Source organism: Festucalex cinctus, chromosome 6 (genome assembly GCF_051991245.1).
Source record: "Festucalex cinctus isolate MCC-2025b chromosome 6, RoL_Fcin_1.0, whole genome shotgun sequence".
In the NCBI taxonomy this organism is placed as follows: domain Eukaryota; kingdom Metazoa; phylum Chordata; class Actinopteri; order Syngnathiformes; family Syngnathidae; genus Festucalex; species Festucalex cinctus.
In genome coordinates, this window is record NC_135416.1 from 5,946,549 (window position 1) to 5,965,286 (window position 18,738).

Genomic DNA, 18,738 nt, shown 5'->3' on the forward strand with positions numbered 1-18,738 from the left:
ACTTCTTTAGCAGAGTAAACACTGCACGAAAACAGTCCTGATTCAAAAGCCTCCTTCAAAGGGCCATAGGATCCTTCAGATGCAGCCTTTTACATTTTATATTTCCATGTAATGCTACAATGGAAACAAAATGCCAAAATGGCGCTGTTCCCATGACGATGATTGCAGATTCTGTGGCTTAAATGTGTCCTCCTTCCACCTTTTTTTTTTGTTTTTAAATGCATTGATTGAGCTGTATAGAAACTGCATTTGAAGGCCAACGATGTCCCATTTCAAAGCCTCCTTCAAATTGTCTTATACACCAAATGCCGAAAAGACACTGTCCTGATTCTATGGCTTCAAATCGGCTTTTTATTTTACCATTTATTCCGAGGATCCACTGCCACTATACCTCATGACGCCGTTGTCGCGTAAACAAATCGGCAAAGTTTGCAAGAAAGTTGCACGAGCCTAATAAAACACTCCAGGGTCCGAGCAGGCTTGTTTGTGAGTTGCACTGATGGTAAATGGCCACCTCCTTACCTCCATGATCTAATAGATATCCACTTAGTCTTAATGGGCAGATTCCCTTTCTCCGCTCCTGATGACTCGTGCACACTTTCAAGGTAGAATTGCCAGCTTGTCTTTCCCTCGCCTCACTCCCCGTGACCGCCGCCGTTCCCAGCGTAGCACTCCCGCTCGGACGGGCGCGCGTCAAAATGAACAAGGCCGTCTCGCGTCGCCCGCTCACGCCGGCCCATGTTTGTGTGCACTGATGGCGATGCGGTGAAATTGAATCGAGAGTGTGAGTATTGATCACTTCCCTCCCCTTGTGTGTCATTAGAGCTGCGCTGCCGCTCGCTTTGAGCGCATGAGCCACCTGCACAAAAGCCGACAGACGCTTGCTGTGGTATGTGCACGCCAGACGTGTGGACATTTTACATGCTGTGTTGAAAGATTATTGCTAATTTTGGCAAATAATCCTAATTTGCTTTCTGTTCTGGATTTTTGTTGGGAATGATGATGCCTTATTCGCCAATGAATTGGTAAGATGTTGAAAATACCAGCCATCCATCCATCCATTTTCTTGACAGCTATTCCTCACAAGGGTGGCAGGGGGGTGCTGGAGCCTATCTCAGCTGGCTTTGGGCAGAAGGCGGGGTATACCCTGAACTGGTTGCCAGCCAATCGCAGATTTGAGTGACGTTGAAAAGATACATTTTTTGCACAACAATGACTTAGATATTTTTATTTTTTGTTTATTGACGCTCTGTGAATTAGATTTAATGTGACAAAGGCTTTGATCATTCACGTCATCCTTGAAAATGTTCAATTTCATCATATCAGTCAGGTTTCATTGTAATTTCATATTCCGTGAGCCCATTGAATAAAGATACATTGCTGCCATCTGCTGGCCATAGTTAGTGGGTGTTTTTTGATTCCACAACCCATTGAGCAGGCAGTGCTGCACTGCCCATTGAGTGAGTGAGTGAGTGAGTGAGTGAGTGAGTGAGTGAGTGAGTGAGTGAGTGAGTGAGTGAGTGAGTGAGTGAGTGAGTGAGAGAGAGAGAGAGAGAGAGAGAGAGAGAGAGAGAGAGAGAGAGAGAGAGAGAGAGAGAGAGAGAGAGAGAGAGAGAGAGAGAGAGAGAGAGAGAGAGAGAGAGAGAGAGAGAGAGAGAGAGAACACCTTAGTAATCGCCAATTAACATTTATGCCGGCATTCATTAGGATTTTAGCATACGTCATTAAACATTTGTGGCGGTCAAAGAGTTAAAGTGGGGTCCACACATACAAATAATAAAACCCAATTCGGGCAATTTCCGGCTTTTAAGTAAAGGTCAGCAAAGGTCAAATTGTTGAATGTCTCCAAAAGATGATCTTGATCAATTATCCTCTCAGATTTGATCAATTGTAAATGTTAAACCGGTTCAATATTTAACGGTCGGAAATCCTCATTTAAGTGTTCACAACAGAGTAGAACGTGTCTTCCAAGTTATTTACGTCAATAAAAATGACAAGCAGAACAGTTTACAACCACGATTGAGTTACTACATTAGCTAACAGTTAGCCTAGCTCAGGGATGGCTAACTGGTGGCCTGTGGGCCGCATGTGGGGTCCACTTTATTGGTTAAGACAGTCTCTCCCAAATAGCGTGTGACCCCAAAGAACATGTTATTTTTGCCCCCCGTACTAGAATAAAGTGTAATTGCACATCCACTACAGTAGGTGGCAGTGGCACTCTCATTGTAAGAGAGTCTGCAAGAAGTATCAGGTCCTCTGCATAGGTACACTAACAACAATTTTATAGACGAATGATACTTTTTTACTTGGCACAGAGAGCTGGCAGGGTGGTGCTAAATACTTTCTTTTTCCTGGGGTGTAACAAAATTTTTTTTAGACGCAATGGGCTAAGATGATAAAACGCAAAATGTGTGTTCTCTACTTTACTGTCAAAAAAAAATACAGTGGAGCAAACAGCACAGAAAAATATCCATGGTGGAGGTAATTACAACTCCAGACGTGTTATGACAGACCGGGCTGTGCGTCGCAGATTTATGCGTGCCGGGGGCCCCCTTAAATAAAGCCCATTTTTGCACACACGTTTGCATTGTTTGGCGCTACAATCTGTTATGTCAATAACACAGTGCGAGTTCATAAAAGTCAAGCAGTGTAATTCAGTCCCCGATCATCAAAATCGGAGCCACCCATGCAGCCGGCGCTCCCTGGACGGGAGGGGGCGGCGGGACGAGCGAGGCCGTCATGCCCGGCTTAAGTGGGCCGTCTCCGGGTAGATAGTGATGTCTGCAGGGCGGGGGCTCTAGTGGCCTCTGACAGGGCTTAATTGATCACCCTGACCCGAGAGCGGCGGGGCGGCCGAGGGGGTGTGGAAGGATGCGATAGATAAAAGAAAGAAAGGGGAAATTGTACGAGCGAGTGGCTTAATCTCGGCGGAGCGCTCATTTCTGCGCTGGGGATTATGAATACGCCGGGCCTAGCGGCTGACACAGATGGATAAGACCGGCTTGCGGGCTGCTGGAGTTATAAATTAACACATTATCGGGCCTTAATGTGGACTTGCGACCTCACACCGACACCATCAACACACGCGCGCAAACACGCACGCACTCGCACTTCGCGAGGGTGCCGACGGTGCTCCTCACGGGGGCATCGATTTGTTAAAGTGCTGAATTGGCGTCGCGGACGCTGGTGCTACTTTCTTCCCATCTCTATTTCCACCATCTTGTCCATCGCTCATGTCTCGATTTGTCGACTCGTGCTAACCCCCCCCCCCCCCAAAAAAAACGCCCTGCCCTCTCTCCTGGGTTTTTTCGGGGTCCAGCTGCTCCCTTCCGTGGCCCCCGCGCGTAACGCTGGCCAGCCGACATTGTTATGTCGCTGATTTGGAGACTGAAAGGGAAGCACTATGCGTGTGTGTGCGTGGAGCAGGGGATTGGTTTTTAATAACCGCATGAACAGTGGGGCTTATATTCCGAGCCGCCTGCACATTGTAAGGCCACACACGGTGACAAGTTCCTGCGCAGTTCTGTGTAAACCACAACCGGATCAAATACCAAGCGAGCAGAACAGTTCGGTTCAGTCCGGAATGACTGAGAACTTGTATCATAATATCCAATCTGTACTGTAGGGCACTTTTTTTTATTCCGCCAACAGTGGCGCTGTATTTGAAGGCCATGATTTATGTCAATTTTGATGTTTTGACAGAATGAAATGGAGAGTTTCATCACAAGTGTTTCTATTCATTAAGTCATTTACTCCCAATAATGTTTAAATACGTTTTTTTTTAAATGTTTTAAGTGTCCCAAAGACGTTTTTTTTGTTTTTGTTTTTTTTTTTATGCTAGAGAATACAGAAAGCTTTGATGCAGCCTCTCAGCTGCAAATAACGGTTGCAGAAATGGTAGTTATTACACAAACGGCCAGCAGGTGGCAGCAGAGCAAAGGAGATCAACCAGGGCCATGTTGAAAAAAAGCTAAATTACTTACAACTTTAAATAGATTTGTGAAAACTGATTAAACTTAGCTCTCTTCTAATGTTAATTCCTGCAAAACGGAAACAGATAGAAACATACTTTTTTTCCTGATGAAAGAAGAGACTTTAATCTTTCTTTTGATAGGTTCCATGCTTTTACAGCAATTGAACACAATATTCTGTGGGCCTTGTAAAATCAGTCAAAATTCAGTAAAACAGCCGGGAGCGAATGGGATTGCTTCTGTGAAAATGTCTGGGAATAAATGAGTTAAAAGGACTCTCTTTCAGAGCATATCTCCATTATTTTGTTCTAATGAACCACTTTGCGACAACCTTCAGTTGTGAATTTCGACCAGACAATAAATGTGGAATTGATCAAAAACCCGATGGTTAAATGAGCTAATAGCCGTTAAAGCTATTTTGTTGGGACTTTGTCGGATATATAAAGGAAAATTGACTTTTTTAAATTGCTTGTTTACAACTAGTTGGGTCTCCATTCGCTTGTTCATGTATGGTCCTTTGTCCTCTGCATGTGCTACACCTCAACTTTTGTCACCCGCATTTTCCAGTTGCTGCTAAGTTGCGACCCAGTTTTAAGGAAGTCAAGAACAACAAAGAAAATGTCTTGTGTAAAAATAGAAAACACATGTAGAGCATTTTAATTTCTCAAACACTATTTCAATTTACTTGGATGCACTGCCAAAAGCATAATACTCGCCATGACAATCACTAGCCGGAGGCTGAGCTGCACTGTATTTGTTTACAAAGTAAACAAGTACAGTGAATACAGCAAAATACAAAGCAAACCGGAGGCTAAAGCTAGCTATCTAGCTGTCTGCGACCGACACAAAAAGTATCTATGATCCATTTTTGGGTCCCGACCCCCACTTGAGAACCACTGCCGATTGGTGATGAAGTTCTGCTTCCATGAGTGAAAATTCAATCATTGCTGGTCGACCAGTCATTGGGGTTTAAGGCGTATGTCATAATTTGCATTTTATTTTATTTTTAGACTTCGTGCTCAACGAGTAGCCACCTGCTAGCTTCGCCATTGGTCGTCATGGTAACGGAAGCTTGGTGATGAAGTACAATGAAGAACAGACTTCATGGGGGGTTTCAGTGCACAACAGTTTGCATTTGCACTCTGTGCTCAACAACTAGCTAGCTAGTTGTCATCGTAACAGAAGCTTTGCTTGTCATTGGCGCCAACGGTAGTTGACAAATGTTGATGAAGTGCTGCCTCCGCAAGTGAAAATACAATTACATGGGGGCTACTTGTGATTGGCAATCACAGAAGAGGAGGCGGGGTCAGCAGTGGCTCATTTTGCATGGATTAGGACCGCCTCTTCCAAACAGCCTGAATATAGCGAGGGTCCAAAAAAATAAGTTTTAAAGGGTGATGTTCTTGACGAAAGAATGTCTCTTATGAAGACGGCATTCAATCAAGCATTTTAACATAAGGGTATTGGGGGGGGATTGACAGTGAACGTACACAGCTGTAAAAAAATACAATAAAATAAACACACGTTTACAAGCTATTTAATATGACACAATTACATGAGGGTCACTGCTCTGCCGTGTTGTACTTGGGCCTGCGAGTCGGGACCGACTGTCTTGTGAGCCTCCAGCCAAGAGGTGCACATTTGTTAGTGTCTGCTCCATTATCACCCATCGCTCACATTGTGTGTGCGTGTGCGTGTTTTCGCTCCGATCGTCCGTGTGAGCCAGAAAAGAGAGATTCAAGGGGAGTAATGAGACTGTCCCCCTGCTTTCTTGCTTGCTTGCTTGCTTGCTTGCCGTGGTCCAGCCCAAACATTTACCATCTGGTGACCAAAGCCTGACCCTTTACTCGTCTCACACAGACACGCATACACAACCGCACGCATGCACACACTCGGACGACATCCAAGTGATGAGTGAGTGACCCCCCCAACCCCCTCCCCTCCTTTTCCCTGCTGAGTGTCCATCTCTGCCAGACAACCCCCTCCTCCCCCGGCCACCCCTCCACCCGACCTCCCTCAAGTCCTGCCCCCGGCCGCACATGATTGGTGGACGGATGATAGATTGATGGGTGCCTGATCCGTCGGCGGCTCTAATGAAACGCTCCATAAAAAGCGTCCATTCTGGCTCGCGGAACGTCAGCAAACACGCTTGGCGGTGACCAAAACAAACACGCGATCGGCTCGCTCGCTAATGACAAATTGCAGGTTTTATTTTCCCCGCCTCAGCTTTTTGCTTCATTTTGCCAAAACATCTTCATCTACTAAGTTGGGTCTCTTGAAAGATGACGCGATGAAGCGATGAAGTCACAAAAGGGAGACAAATTATGCGTTTCAAACATTTCCCTGGTGTGACACTTTTGTCAAAATACTCCAAGGATACAGAATTATGTACACTTTAGTCATTAGATCTTTTCTTGCTGAAAACAGACTTTTTTTGTTTTGGTCCAGCTATCGTTACCATGACAACTGACAATGGAGATCGGTGAGCTGCGTATCGGTGAGCTTCCTGTGCATGCAGTGAACACATAGCCATAAGCTAACACCCCTCACATGCTAATCGCTAATCCATGCAGCCGAAAAAGCTTTATGCAGCTCTGCTTACCTTTTGGTTTTGACATGTTTTTGAGACAGCAGTGGAGTACAACCCTCATATAGCTTAACCAATGGCGAGTTGGGATTTGGTGAACATGATGACCGGAGTGAGTAGGCTCATCTCGCCAGCTAGTGTATGCATACTGCATCTCATATACAGGTATATCCATCCATCCATCCATCCATCCATCCATCCATCCATTTTCTTGACCGCTTATTCCTCACAAGGGTCGCAGGGGTGCTGGAGCCTATCTCAGCTTGCTATGGGCAGCAGGCGGGGTACACCCTGGACTGGTTGCCAGCCAATCGTGGGGCACACAGAGAGAAACAACCATTCACACTCAAAAGCACACCTCGGGACAATTCGGAGCGCCCAATTAACCTGCCATGCATGTCTTTGGAATGTGGGAGGAGACCGGAGTACCCGGAGAAGACCCACGCAGGCACGGGGAGAACATGCAAACTCCACCCAGGAAGGCCTAGGCCTGGACTCGAACCCGAGTCCTCAGTACTGGGAGGCGGCCGTGTTAACCAGTCACCCCCGTACAATTATATATATAAAATTGCAAAAGTGACACATGCATCACCGACATTTTAAGGTCACCTCGAAGGTCATCCAGACTGTACTTAAGCCCTACTGTACATAGGCCTACTGTGTGTGTTGCAAGCATGTGCGTGTGTGTGTGTGTGTGTGTGTGTGTACACCTTTCTAAAGTCACTCAACGCCTACTTTCTCCCTTTCCAGTCGAGTCGGGGGAACAAGGAGTGAGCGGAGAGCAGCTTGTGATGTTGTGACTGTGGCTTGACGATAGACAGAAAGAAAAAAGGGGGAGGAAGTAGAGAGAGTGACCGCAATGGTAATGGGGAGGGGGCAGGGGGGGGGCACAACATGGAGAGAAAGCAGAAGAGGCGAATCTCAGCAAGGGGAAAGCAGAAAGAGAGTTTGGGGGGGGACTTTTGCCGCCTACGCCTGAGGCTGATGCGTAGTGACAAGTCACTTTGGAGGGTTTCACTTCCTCTAAGCTGTGGCCGGTGGCAGGAAGAGACGTCGCAAGTTGAGACAATTAAGCGCTGGAGGAGATATGACGGGACGCATGCAGAGCGTGCCGCGCCGTGCCGGACTGAGGAAGGAAGTGAGGCAAGGCGTGTGCGTTTGTTTGTGTGTAGCATGGATGTGTATGTGTGAGTTTATAGACTAGAAGACCCCAATCCACCCCCCCCCCAATCCCCCTTCCCCCACCGGCCTTTTCTACGCACCACACCCCTTGAAAAAGTGGTTAATACTGTTAATAAAACAAAAGCCGGATTTGAAGATGAAAACGATGACTGTAATGAAAATTTAACGGCATAAATGGCAATCATACATTTTGACAGGACCAGAACAGCTCCCAACATACCCCAAGAATAAAAAAAAAAAACTGTTAATAGGTTCTTACATCCATTACAAAGCTTACATTTGAAGACGAATAGGGTGAATATATTTTCAAAGTAAGCCCGGAAATTAAATTATATACTTGAGGAACCCTTGATATAGATCAAGAGCATCTAATGGTTCCTATGCACCACACCCAAAGAAAAGCTGTCAATAGGTTCTTGCGCCACTTAGACAAGTTAAATTTCCAGATGAAGGTGAAGATAACCGATGCCATTCATATGGAGGATTGATATAGACCACAAGTTCCCAGTAATATCTGTATGCCATACGCCTCGAAAACTGGTAACAGTCTCATAAATCTAACAAAAGTGAAGCATCAACACATCGATGATGAAATTCATCAGAAATTAAGCACGTAAACAAAACCAGTGTTTGCTTGTTTATTTATTTATTGATTTAGTTTTAAATGTAGTTTTTTTTTTATTTGCTACACCACTGGAAAAATTTTAATAAGCTCGTGCACGTGCTTTTTGATGATGAGCATAATTTAGTCCAAAAACTGTTCAATACATGCTCAGTTTGGAACACCCTTAAAAATGCCTCGATTTTTCTATGTGCCACACCCCTAATAAAGTGTTATTAGGTTCGCTCTGTCAAGATAAATAAAGTTAATTTCATTTACATTCATGCCTATCAAATACATTATTACATGCAGCACCCGTTTGGGAACCATATACGAGCAGCTCTCAGCCTTTTCTACTTGCCACACCCTTAGAAAATTCTTTTGATAAATAGCAATTGAAGATGAATTTTGCCCAAATTTAAGACAAAAAAAAATTACACTCTCACATGCATCCCCTACTTGGGAACGTTGATATAGACCAGAAGTTGATGACCTTTTCTATGCCATCCATCCATCCATCCATCCATCCATCCATCCATCCATCCATCCATCCATCCATCCATCCATCCATCCATCCTCTGATCCACATTTTCTACTAGTTTTCACGGTTTGAAAATAAGGGATCATTTACTTCAAATACTTTATAAAGCGCTTGATGAATGCATGCCCAGTTTGGAGCAACCATAAATTGCACGCCCGCTATACGTTGAACCCCTGATATGGACCAGAACCTCCCAACCTTTTCTACGCTCCGCACCCCTAATAAACTGCTAGCATGTTTTTGCTCCCATGATTTGACAACAAGGGCTAATTTCATCCAAATCATTTTCTTGCATTGTGTGCGTATGTGTGTGCTGTGGGGGCTGCAGGCTGGTTGAGTGGTGCGCCACGTGAGGGAGGGCCGTCCTCGGGCTCCTCATGGTACCGTGTGTTACCACTCTGCCTCCCTCATTCCTTCACCTCACGTCCGCGAGTGAGGAGTGCGAGGGAGAGGAGGAACAAAGACACGCTCCAAAAAGCCTGCCAAGAAAACAAACCTTTTTTTTCTGTGCGTGTTGCAAATAGTTCGGTGTCACAAGTCCTGATAAGTGTCCCGAAAAAGTTCTTTGGCTACAGCACGTACCGTGTTAGCCGCGCGCGATGAGCCGTGCCAAGAATGTCCGTGTAATTGGAGTGCGAGCGGAATCCAAGAAATACACTTTTTCCTGTTTCGCAGAGGAGCTTTCAAGGGCGATTATGCCCCATCGAGAGCGAGCAAGAAATTGTCTCCTGACGCTAATTCTCTGCTTTGTGTGTTTTCATGGGGACTGAGAGGGCACTGAGAGCGCGACTCACGCGTGCGTTCATGAGTTTTTTGTTTGCCGTCAATAAATGACAAAATAAAAGTGCTTTGTTTGTTCTACAGTGGATGTAAAAAGTCGACACACCCTTGTTCAAATGTTTTTGTGATACTAAATAAGAGACCAAGGCAAATCATTTGAAAATGTTTCCCACCATTAAAATCACCTTTGACCTATAAAGCTCAATTGAAAGAAATTTATTTATTTTTTTATGAGAGAGGAAGAAAAAACAAACAAACAGTTGATATTATGTGGTTGTTCAAGTGTGCACACCCTCTTATAACAGAGATGTGGTTGTGGTCTAAATGAATTAATTACATCCAAACTCATATTAAAATGGATTGTCAGCACACAAATGCCACTTTTTAAAGTTCAGCTGTTCTCATCTGTCTGTCCATCTGCTCTCTAGTAACAATGGCAAATGATGTAAAAATAATAAAAATGTCTCACTTCATTCTTTTTTTCACCAAATTTTAGGATTTTTCTCATCTTAAAAACATTTTTTTTATATTACACTTCTTAAATATCTATTTTTTTCTTAAATTGTTTTTTTTTTGCATTTGTTTTTTTTTTTTTTCAAAATTTGATTTGTTCTAAAATTTAAGTTATCTTTTCATCCAAAGACCAAAAAAAGAACAAAACAAGCCTTTTATTTATTTTATTTATTTTATTTTATTTTATTAATGTTTTCCCAAAAACATAACAGATCTTTATCCAGTCATTTTTTATTCTTAATATTTTGTTATTTTAAATCTGAAAAGTAACAAAAAACAACAACAAAAAAACAAATTTTGCCTCAACATTGGGTGTCTAAGTTTCTCATTAAAAAAAATAAACATTTGGGAAAAAATAACATGGATTAAAAGTCAAATTGTTTTTTTTGTTTTTTTGTTTTTTTTGTTTTCTGTATAAAATAAAACTCAGAAACTTGGTTAATACTGCAACGTTCAGCACCAAGCACAATCTTATGCTACTGTTAGCATGTGGATTTATTTTTGATAATTTGAAGATTTACCAGTATATCCTCAAATGTTAAGTGACTAGCAGTGGAATGAAAAATAATGAAAAACACCAAAAGCAAATAAAAGCTCTGTTGGTCATAGCTCAACTTCACCAAGGCATTGTGGGAGTTGTAGTCTTTCCATCCATTGTCAGGGTGAAACAAAACACTTGCTCTCTTCTTTCCCGTTTTCCAACAGTGTTGGAATCAAGACTCGTGCATCGCTAAGCATCTGCATTTGTGAATTGTGCTGAATGAGGAGTTGTGAAAGCTTGTGAGACGAAACGTCCTGGCAACATGCAGCAGTGAACATAAAAAGGGCAGTTTGCACTTCGTAATGTAAAATACCCATAACCCCTTGCAGCTGCCTTGAGCCAAGGTGACGACGGACAGGAGCTTTGGAGATTTAGGCCTGGTACATGGAAGGATTTTTTAAAATAAAAACAAAACAAAACAAAAAAATCTGGCACTTTGGAGTTTTTGTTGTATTAAGTACGGATGACTGATACCTTTCCTCACATTGCTTGCAAAGGATTGTCCAAAATGCCAAATCAATTAAGGTATTTTCCATGATTGTATAGACAAAAAAGGAGCTTCCCCCCACATCCCTGAGTGGGTTTTACTGCTAGTAGCTGCACTTTTCGATGCGTATCAAGTCCACAGCGGCTTAAATAATTCATCTCCGCCTGCTCGCTTTCTCTCCATGTTGCTCTTTGTCCCCCACCGCCATCCTCTTGTTCCTCTCACCATCATTTGTTTGCTTTGAGGAGCTAAATCTTGTTTGCGCGTATTAATAAGTCAAGGCGGATTATCTCAACCCCCCGCAACACGCCGGACCCCCTCTGCCTCTTTACCCGCTCTCTAAGTCAAGTACACAGCGGCAGCGAGGTAGCGTTTGCGGCCGCCGAGAGCCGGGTGGCTCTTCTGTTTGCCGAGCCGGAGAGAGGCCTAGCGCGCCGGGCTAATTAGATTAATTCCGATGCCTGTAATGATTGCTCGCCATCTATTTTTAATGAGTGGCGCATATCAAAGAGCAGCAAAGCATGCGAGCAGTGCCAAGTAACCCCCCCCCCCCCCCTGCAAAACCCAGCGTAATATATGTGTGTGTCGTCAGGGGCTTCTAGCGTGTTAGCATATTGCCGATGTTGAGTACGTATGTTCTTGTTGCTGATAATGCTGACACGGCAAGAGTCGAGCCAATAAAGTGAAATGGTTGTCAGTCGCGTACGAACCTCCACCAAGGCCAGCGTATGTTGCGCTGACTTCCACACAAATGATACCGCAGGATTTTTCACTGCATTTGTGCTCCCAAATGCAAGCAGACTGTAATTGTGGAAGGTGAACATAATCTTAACAATAATCTTGTTTCACTTGGCCCGTGTACTTCCAAACAACAAATTGATTTCGGTATCTAAATCTGCGGAATGCAGCTACACAACTAACTAGCTAGCTAAGCTAATGACAATCACAATAAACGCAAAAGCCTTTTGTTCTTATTTACTTATATACTTATTTAGCTTGTCTTTAAAAATGCTTGGTTTGGCTTCATGCTTTATTTTCATTAATCTTAAAAAAAAAGTGCTTACTTCATATTTGCAATTGCTATGTTTGCTAACTTTCTAGCTAACCAACTAGCTACCTGCTTTTCTCATCTAATATTGTAAAATTTAATATTTATAGAAGAAATACATACGCTATAAGATTTCTTTTTTTCTTAATCATATAGTTCTTGAAAATATATGTCAAATCCAGTTAGCTAGCCAATTAGCTAACTAGCTTACTCACTAAACAACAATAGCAATGTTACAATGCGCTTTTTCTGTTAACACTCTCAGAAGTACTAAATAGCATGTCAAATCCAGTTAATTAGCCAATTGGGCTAACAGCTGACTAACTAAACAGCGAAACAACAAACTAAAACAACCTCTCTTTTTTGTTTGTGCAAAACAGAACATTCAGATATACCAAATATTTAGCTCATCTTATTTAATTTTTAATGTTGTAAATGTAATCAGCTAACAGATTACCTTTTTTTGCACTTTACACATAATATGTTTTTGTGTAAGCTGTTCCTTCATATATCCCTTCAATGACATTATATTTCGCAGTTTCTCACACCTTGGCCATCCCACAACGTTGTATGTGCTCATCACACCCATCACACCCATCACACCCGCTCATTTTTTAATAGACCTTTGTCTCCTTGGCCCGGTAAAAAGCGCCGATAAATATTTCAAAGGTGTGCTTGTTCAAAATTGAACTGGAGGTTGGGAAGAAAACGATTTTTGAGAAAATATGTCTATTTGATGTCCCCCGACATAAGACACTCTAAAGGTGAAATTAGACCTGAACATTATTTGCAACAAATATTCTTCTGATGTGCTTCACACTGAATAAATATGGTTACGCGCATGCTGACTAGATTTCCATGAAAAATTAAAGCAGGTGCTTCCGGTAATTATCGCACTGTTTGCCTCTGCCTCGGAACAAAGCTGAAGAGTAATTACACATGAGGCCACAAGTACACGCGTCGTCAAAAGTAAAGCTTGTTCTTACACACGCTGTTGTGGTGCCGGAACAGTGCCATTACGTTTTGATGTTAAATGAGCTTATTTATTGGTCGCACACAAAATTAAGTACTTGCTAATTGAACTGTGGAGGCAGGACGTGCCTCATTCCTGCTGTTTATCATGGTGAAAATCTACAATATAGAGCAATTCTATAACTGCTGGGCTGGCACAGTTCTCAACATTTTATACTTGAGCGTCAAAATGTTAAATCAAAACATTTGATAAGGTAAGCTAGCTTAATGCTAACCTCATAGACGGGCTAACGATAATTAGCATCTATGTTATAGTTATGATAAACCTGTTGGGGACCTTCTTAAAGTCTTCTTCTTGCTCTTATTCTCCACTAGTGCTCTTTGCTGAGACGTTCAACTCTAAAATTCAGAATGAAAACCCATAAATGATCATTTAAAAATTCCGCGATATAGCAAGGACGCGGAAGATGAACCTCAATATGGCGGGGCTGACTGCATTTGGCTGAGGGTACAACACTGTGATGTCGTGCCATGCGGAAAGTGTGCCAAGCTCTTTTTATGAATGAGAGGAATCTTCCCGCATTGGCGCGTATGCGTGTGTGTGTGTGTGTGTGTGTGTGTTTGTGCAAACTGGCAGCGCCCCCCAGGGAGGGCACATAATTCTGCGGGACGCGTCCAATCAGCGGCGGCGTATGCGCGACACATGTTTTTTTATTCAATTTTCTTGTCTTTTCATCTCGCGCCACCGCCAGAACGTTTCCTGCTATTTTCCTCCCAGCTCGGGACAAACGAATAACAGATGTGAGAGGGCTGGAACGCAAAATCCCCTACACAACACCCCCCCCCTCACCGACACCCTCCATCCTCCTTCTTCTGTGACTAGTGTGTGACAACCTTTGCACTCTCTCCCGCTTCTTTTGTTCCCCTCTAGACTGCCTATCCCATGTCCGCTATGCCGGGACGCGAGTTCCATTTCACTGGAAGCGTGATTTCTTCTGGTGTGTGTGTGTGCGTGCGTAACTGTGTAATCTCACTCATCTTCATGCAACGATTAACTCAGTCAATGACAGACATTTTCATTTTCACACCCTCATTTACCCTTGCATGTGAAAAAAAACATAAAAGACATAAAAATACATACCTGTCAATGAGTGAGCTGAAGAAACCAGATTCATACCCACATTCCAAGCCAGTAGGGGGCAGTCCATTACCTGGGGGTTATATCCATAAATCACACTCTTGCTTGTCTGTCTTTTCAGTGCCACAAAAGTATGTCTTGGAGTTGTGTGTAGCGGTAAATGCCCTTCTTTACTGTTAGCGAAATGCTAACAAGCTAAGCTAAGAGCAACACTTTGAGTTTTCCAATAGGTTAGTCCAAAATGGACTCTAAAGTCGCCAAAAAAACAGCAAGTCTCATGAAACTTCAGCTCCATCAGCGTTGAAATGTACTCAGTTTTTTTGTGGCAGGTCTTGCTTGTAGTATTCAGATTTATTAAAAATGAAAATGTGTTAAATATTTCTTTCTCTTAAATATTTTTAAACGTATTTTTTTTCCTGATGAATATACTTCATTAAAATTATATGTTTAAAAACAATAAATACGAAATGATTCTAGTGAGATCACAATTTTTTAATTCAATAATTCTCTTAAAAAATAATATTTTTTCACTAAAAAACGCGCAAAAATTCTATAAATATTTTTCTTTTTTTTAATGCCAGTTATGGTAAAACTGGAATTTGTCATGATAACCACATTTGTCAAGTGTAATGTCACAATTTTATATATAGTATTTAATTTATTTTTGCATTAAAAAAATTCTGGTACACCTTATAATTAAAGAAATTTACACTTTGTAATTAAAGAAATTATATGAAAACTAATTGAATACAAAGCCTACAATTCAAAGCAAAGATGGTGAAGCAGCATTTATCTGTTATGCTGCATACAAATGAAATAAAACTGCCAAAGTCAGCTCCAGGGCGTAAATGCTTTTAAATCCAGATTTTTAAAAAAGAAATACCCACTCCCCCCCCCCTCCTCCATGCCTTTAATTTATGTCTTTTAAGCATTTTTAAATCAATTTCACGGCACCATCTTTTACTGTCAATAATTATCATCTGGTGTTTGTTTGTTCTTGTATTCTCCATCAAATAGTTCTCAGGCTGTCGTTTTAGCATACAATGCTAAAATATTCCCATCAAAAATCAATTGAGGACTTGAATAATTAAATCAAAATCCAAAACATTTGCTTATTTACGAGATCCCCTCCAACTATTAAAATCGATGGCGTATCAATGCAGCGTAGCCGGACAGATTTATTTCCGCAAGGCCGACGACCGGAACGGAGAGGATCTCGTCGGGTGCGTCTGGGAAGCGTCAATATTTTCACATGTAAGCTTGCGAAATGAATGGCCTAATATCTGCAACCACATAATCTTCCCTCTTGTTTCTCGGGGAGGCGGGCGCGTCGGAATCAATGAGGCTCTGGGAAAATTATAACCGTGCATGCGAACTTCCAAAAACACGCACACACATACGCATCGTGCCCACGCTCAAGTTCACTCTCAAAGTGACTTTACTAATGAGCCTTGTTAAATCAATATTCTCTGACTTTCAGGTATGTGGAAGTGATTCAGCGTTACTTATGAGCAAAAAAAAAAAAGAAAAAAAAAAGAAAAAAAAAAGTCACATTTGGCTGTGATTAAAGGCAATCAGTTATTGTATTAAGCAGTGAAAACACATGTTGATTAGTCATTGGGCTGTAAATAAGCGCCAGGTCACACAGTGCACGCATTGGAAACATCCGCTTGGGATTGTGATGAAATAAAATGGAGGGGGTCATGTTGTGAACGACCCATTTGGATTAGATGTCGGCAGATAGTATAAATGACGGTATATTGGAAATGAGGGAGATGTCGAGAGAGGGTTAACGGCTGCTTGGATGCTTGCTGACATCCATCCATCCATCCATCCATCCATCCATCCATCCATCCATCCATCCATTTTCTTAACCACTTGATCCTCACAAGGGTCTTGGGGGGTGCTGGAGCCTATCTCAGCTGGCTTTGGGCAGTAGGCGGGGTACACCCTGGACTGGTTGCCAGCCAATCGCAGGGCACACAGAGACGAACAGAGCCTGGACTCGAACCCGAGTCCTCAGTACTGGGAGGCGGACGTGCTAACCACTCACGCTGACATTGAAGTCTTTTTTTTTTTTTTTTCCCCTAAGTCTCATTGTGACCGTAATCTCGGAATATGTCAACACTGAGAAAAAGTATTAGACTTTACAGAGTTGTAATATTATAATTTGCCAATCGATCAGTGACGTCACTGATCTGATTCTCAAAATAAAACATTACAGCAAACAATCTCGTTCCCACCAAAAAACTTGATCCCATACGATTAAGATGCCATTCTCTGTTATGTCTGGGGTCACGCCAGGGTTAAGTTTGAGTTCATGACCTGTTAAGTTGGGTTCTTGACCGTGAGGTCAAGTTTCTGTTATGTACTGATGTAACTAGCATCTAGTTTCAACTGGTTTTAGGCTATGTGATGTTATGTGATGCCAAGGGCTATGTGATGTCAAGAATCTTTAATCCCAGTCAACAGCCAATCAGATAATTCCATGTCAGTCCTGTTACCCACATGTCTAGCCACAACCAATCAGATTGATTCCTTATCTATATAAACTATATAAATGTGAGTCTTTGTCGGATTATTACTTCTGTTACCACTCTCCTCTGTGCAACTCTCTTTGTTTCTCGTCTAGTCAAGTTTATTCCACGCCTCTCGATGTGAATAAATAGTTAAAATCTTATTTGTGTCTGCGCTTTGGGATCCCACCTCCAGCTCATGACATTCTCGTAGTATAATTGTTCATTTTTTCTTACCGAACTACAAATGAACGCGGGAGTCCTTTCGCCATCTTAAAACAGCGCAAACGCCATCTCCACGCCAATCAAGGACTGAAGGAGGATGACGAAAATCACGGCCGGCGCTTCGTGTGGGACAATGATTGAAAGTAACACTCGTGTTGAGGATAGTGAAGAAGCGAGCGAGTCCCCGAGCATCTGGCAGAGCGACGCGGGATGCCGCCGTCGCCGTCATTGATAGTGATGAAATCATTTAAGCCATCAACGAGCCAGTTAAGCACCACTCAGCGCCTCGCTCCGGAATCACAGTGGTGAAATGTGTGTGTGGAGGATTTGGATGAGAGTTTAAAGTGCCTCTATATTTGCCTGCGTTTACCTTTTGCTCTTTATTGGACACGTAACTAGATCGCCAATGCTCTGTTCAAGACTGCTTCCAAATAATTACTTTACACTTTATAGCCCCTCATTTTGTGTTTTGCTGAAATGAGGGTGTTTTGAGGGGGCGCTCCTGACTCATGCGAGTCAGCTTGGGCGTTGTGACTAGGCAAGCGGCTTCAACTTGCGGCAGAGAAGCCCAAAGTGTGTGCGTGTGCTCTTGGGAGAATGAATGAGCACATTTAAAGACAATAAAAGCATTTTCACTCATGGAGGCAGCACTTCATACGCTACATTTTGTACACTTGTCAATTTATGTGGATCATAGAATGTGGCACATGCTTTTTCAGTCTAAAAAGAACTTGACATAGGTCAATTTGATCAAACTTTGAGGCCTGTTTTATACAAGACAGCCCAATTAATTGGATTAGTTTGTGCAAAATGGACAAGTTGTTTTGCATAAAACAACCCAAACCAATCGGGTCCAAGTAGTGGATCAATATGCCTTTTTTTTTTTACACTAATTGGGTTATTTTTGACCCAACTATTTTTACGCTCACTGCTGAGTGAAAAATAATCAAATTTTGGTCAAAAATCTGACCGGTTCGACACTTGGGTCAATTTGATGCAACTTTGTTGTGTATCAATCCTTTTTTTGATGCAATGTTTAAACTGCTGGGTCAAAAATAACTCAGCATTGTTCAAAAACTGGACCGACCCTCTACTGTCTGGGTTTTTTTTTTTTTTTTTTGTACGAAACAACAACCAAAGTTGGTTCAAATTGATCCAAGTACCAAATTGGTCAAATTTTTTACCAATACTGAGTTATTTTTGACTCAGTTGTTTTATGGGTGCGGAAATTGGGTTATTTTTTACCTAACCTAACCTTTTTTTTTTTTTTTTTACACTGTTAAAACTTCTGGCCGTTTTTGTAATAACTACCATTGCTTCACCCATTCTCTGCAGTTCAGAGGCTGCATGAAAGCCTCTGTATGCTGTAGCATAAAAAACAAAAACAAAAAAACCCGTATAAATACGTCTTTGGGACTCTTAAAACATTTTAAATAAAACGTATTTATACGTTTTTGGGAGCAAATGAGTTAATAGCTTGTATTGCATTGCCGGTCGTCCTTTACACCGACGTCCAACAGCAGCAAACAGGCCAATTACCTGGTCAAGGCATTAACGCCGGGTCACTCGCACACACACAGAGACTCACGCATTGAACAGGCGTGTGTTTATGCGTTGCGACGGGTCAGGGTAACAA

The 18,738-nt window shown here is 42.4% G+C and overlaps 1 protein-coding gene across 5 annotated transcripts in view; it reads left to right on the plus strand.

The window, feature by feature from the left end:
* Positions 1–18,738, plus strand: part of bnc2 (basonuclin zinc finger protein 2) — a 214,742-nt gene that overhangs the window by 116,539 nt on the left and 79,465 nt on the right. Inside the window, exon 2 of one of the 5 annotated variants that reach the window (XM_077525203.1) lies at positions 6,420–6,468. The exons of the other annotated variants lie outside the window; for them this stretch is intronic. The gene's annotated coding sequence lies outside the window, so the exon portion shown is untranslated. The remainder of the gene's footprint in view (positions 1–6,419; positions 6,469–18,738) is intronic. 5 annotated transcript variants of the gene reach the window in all.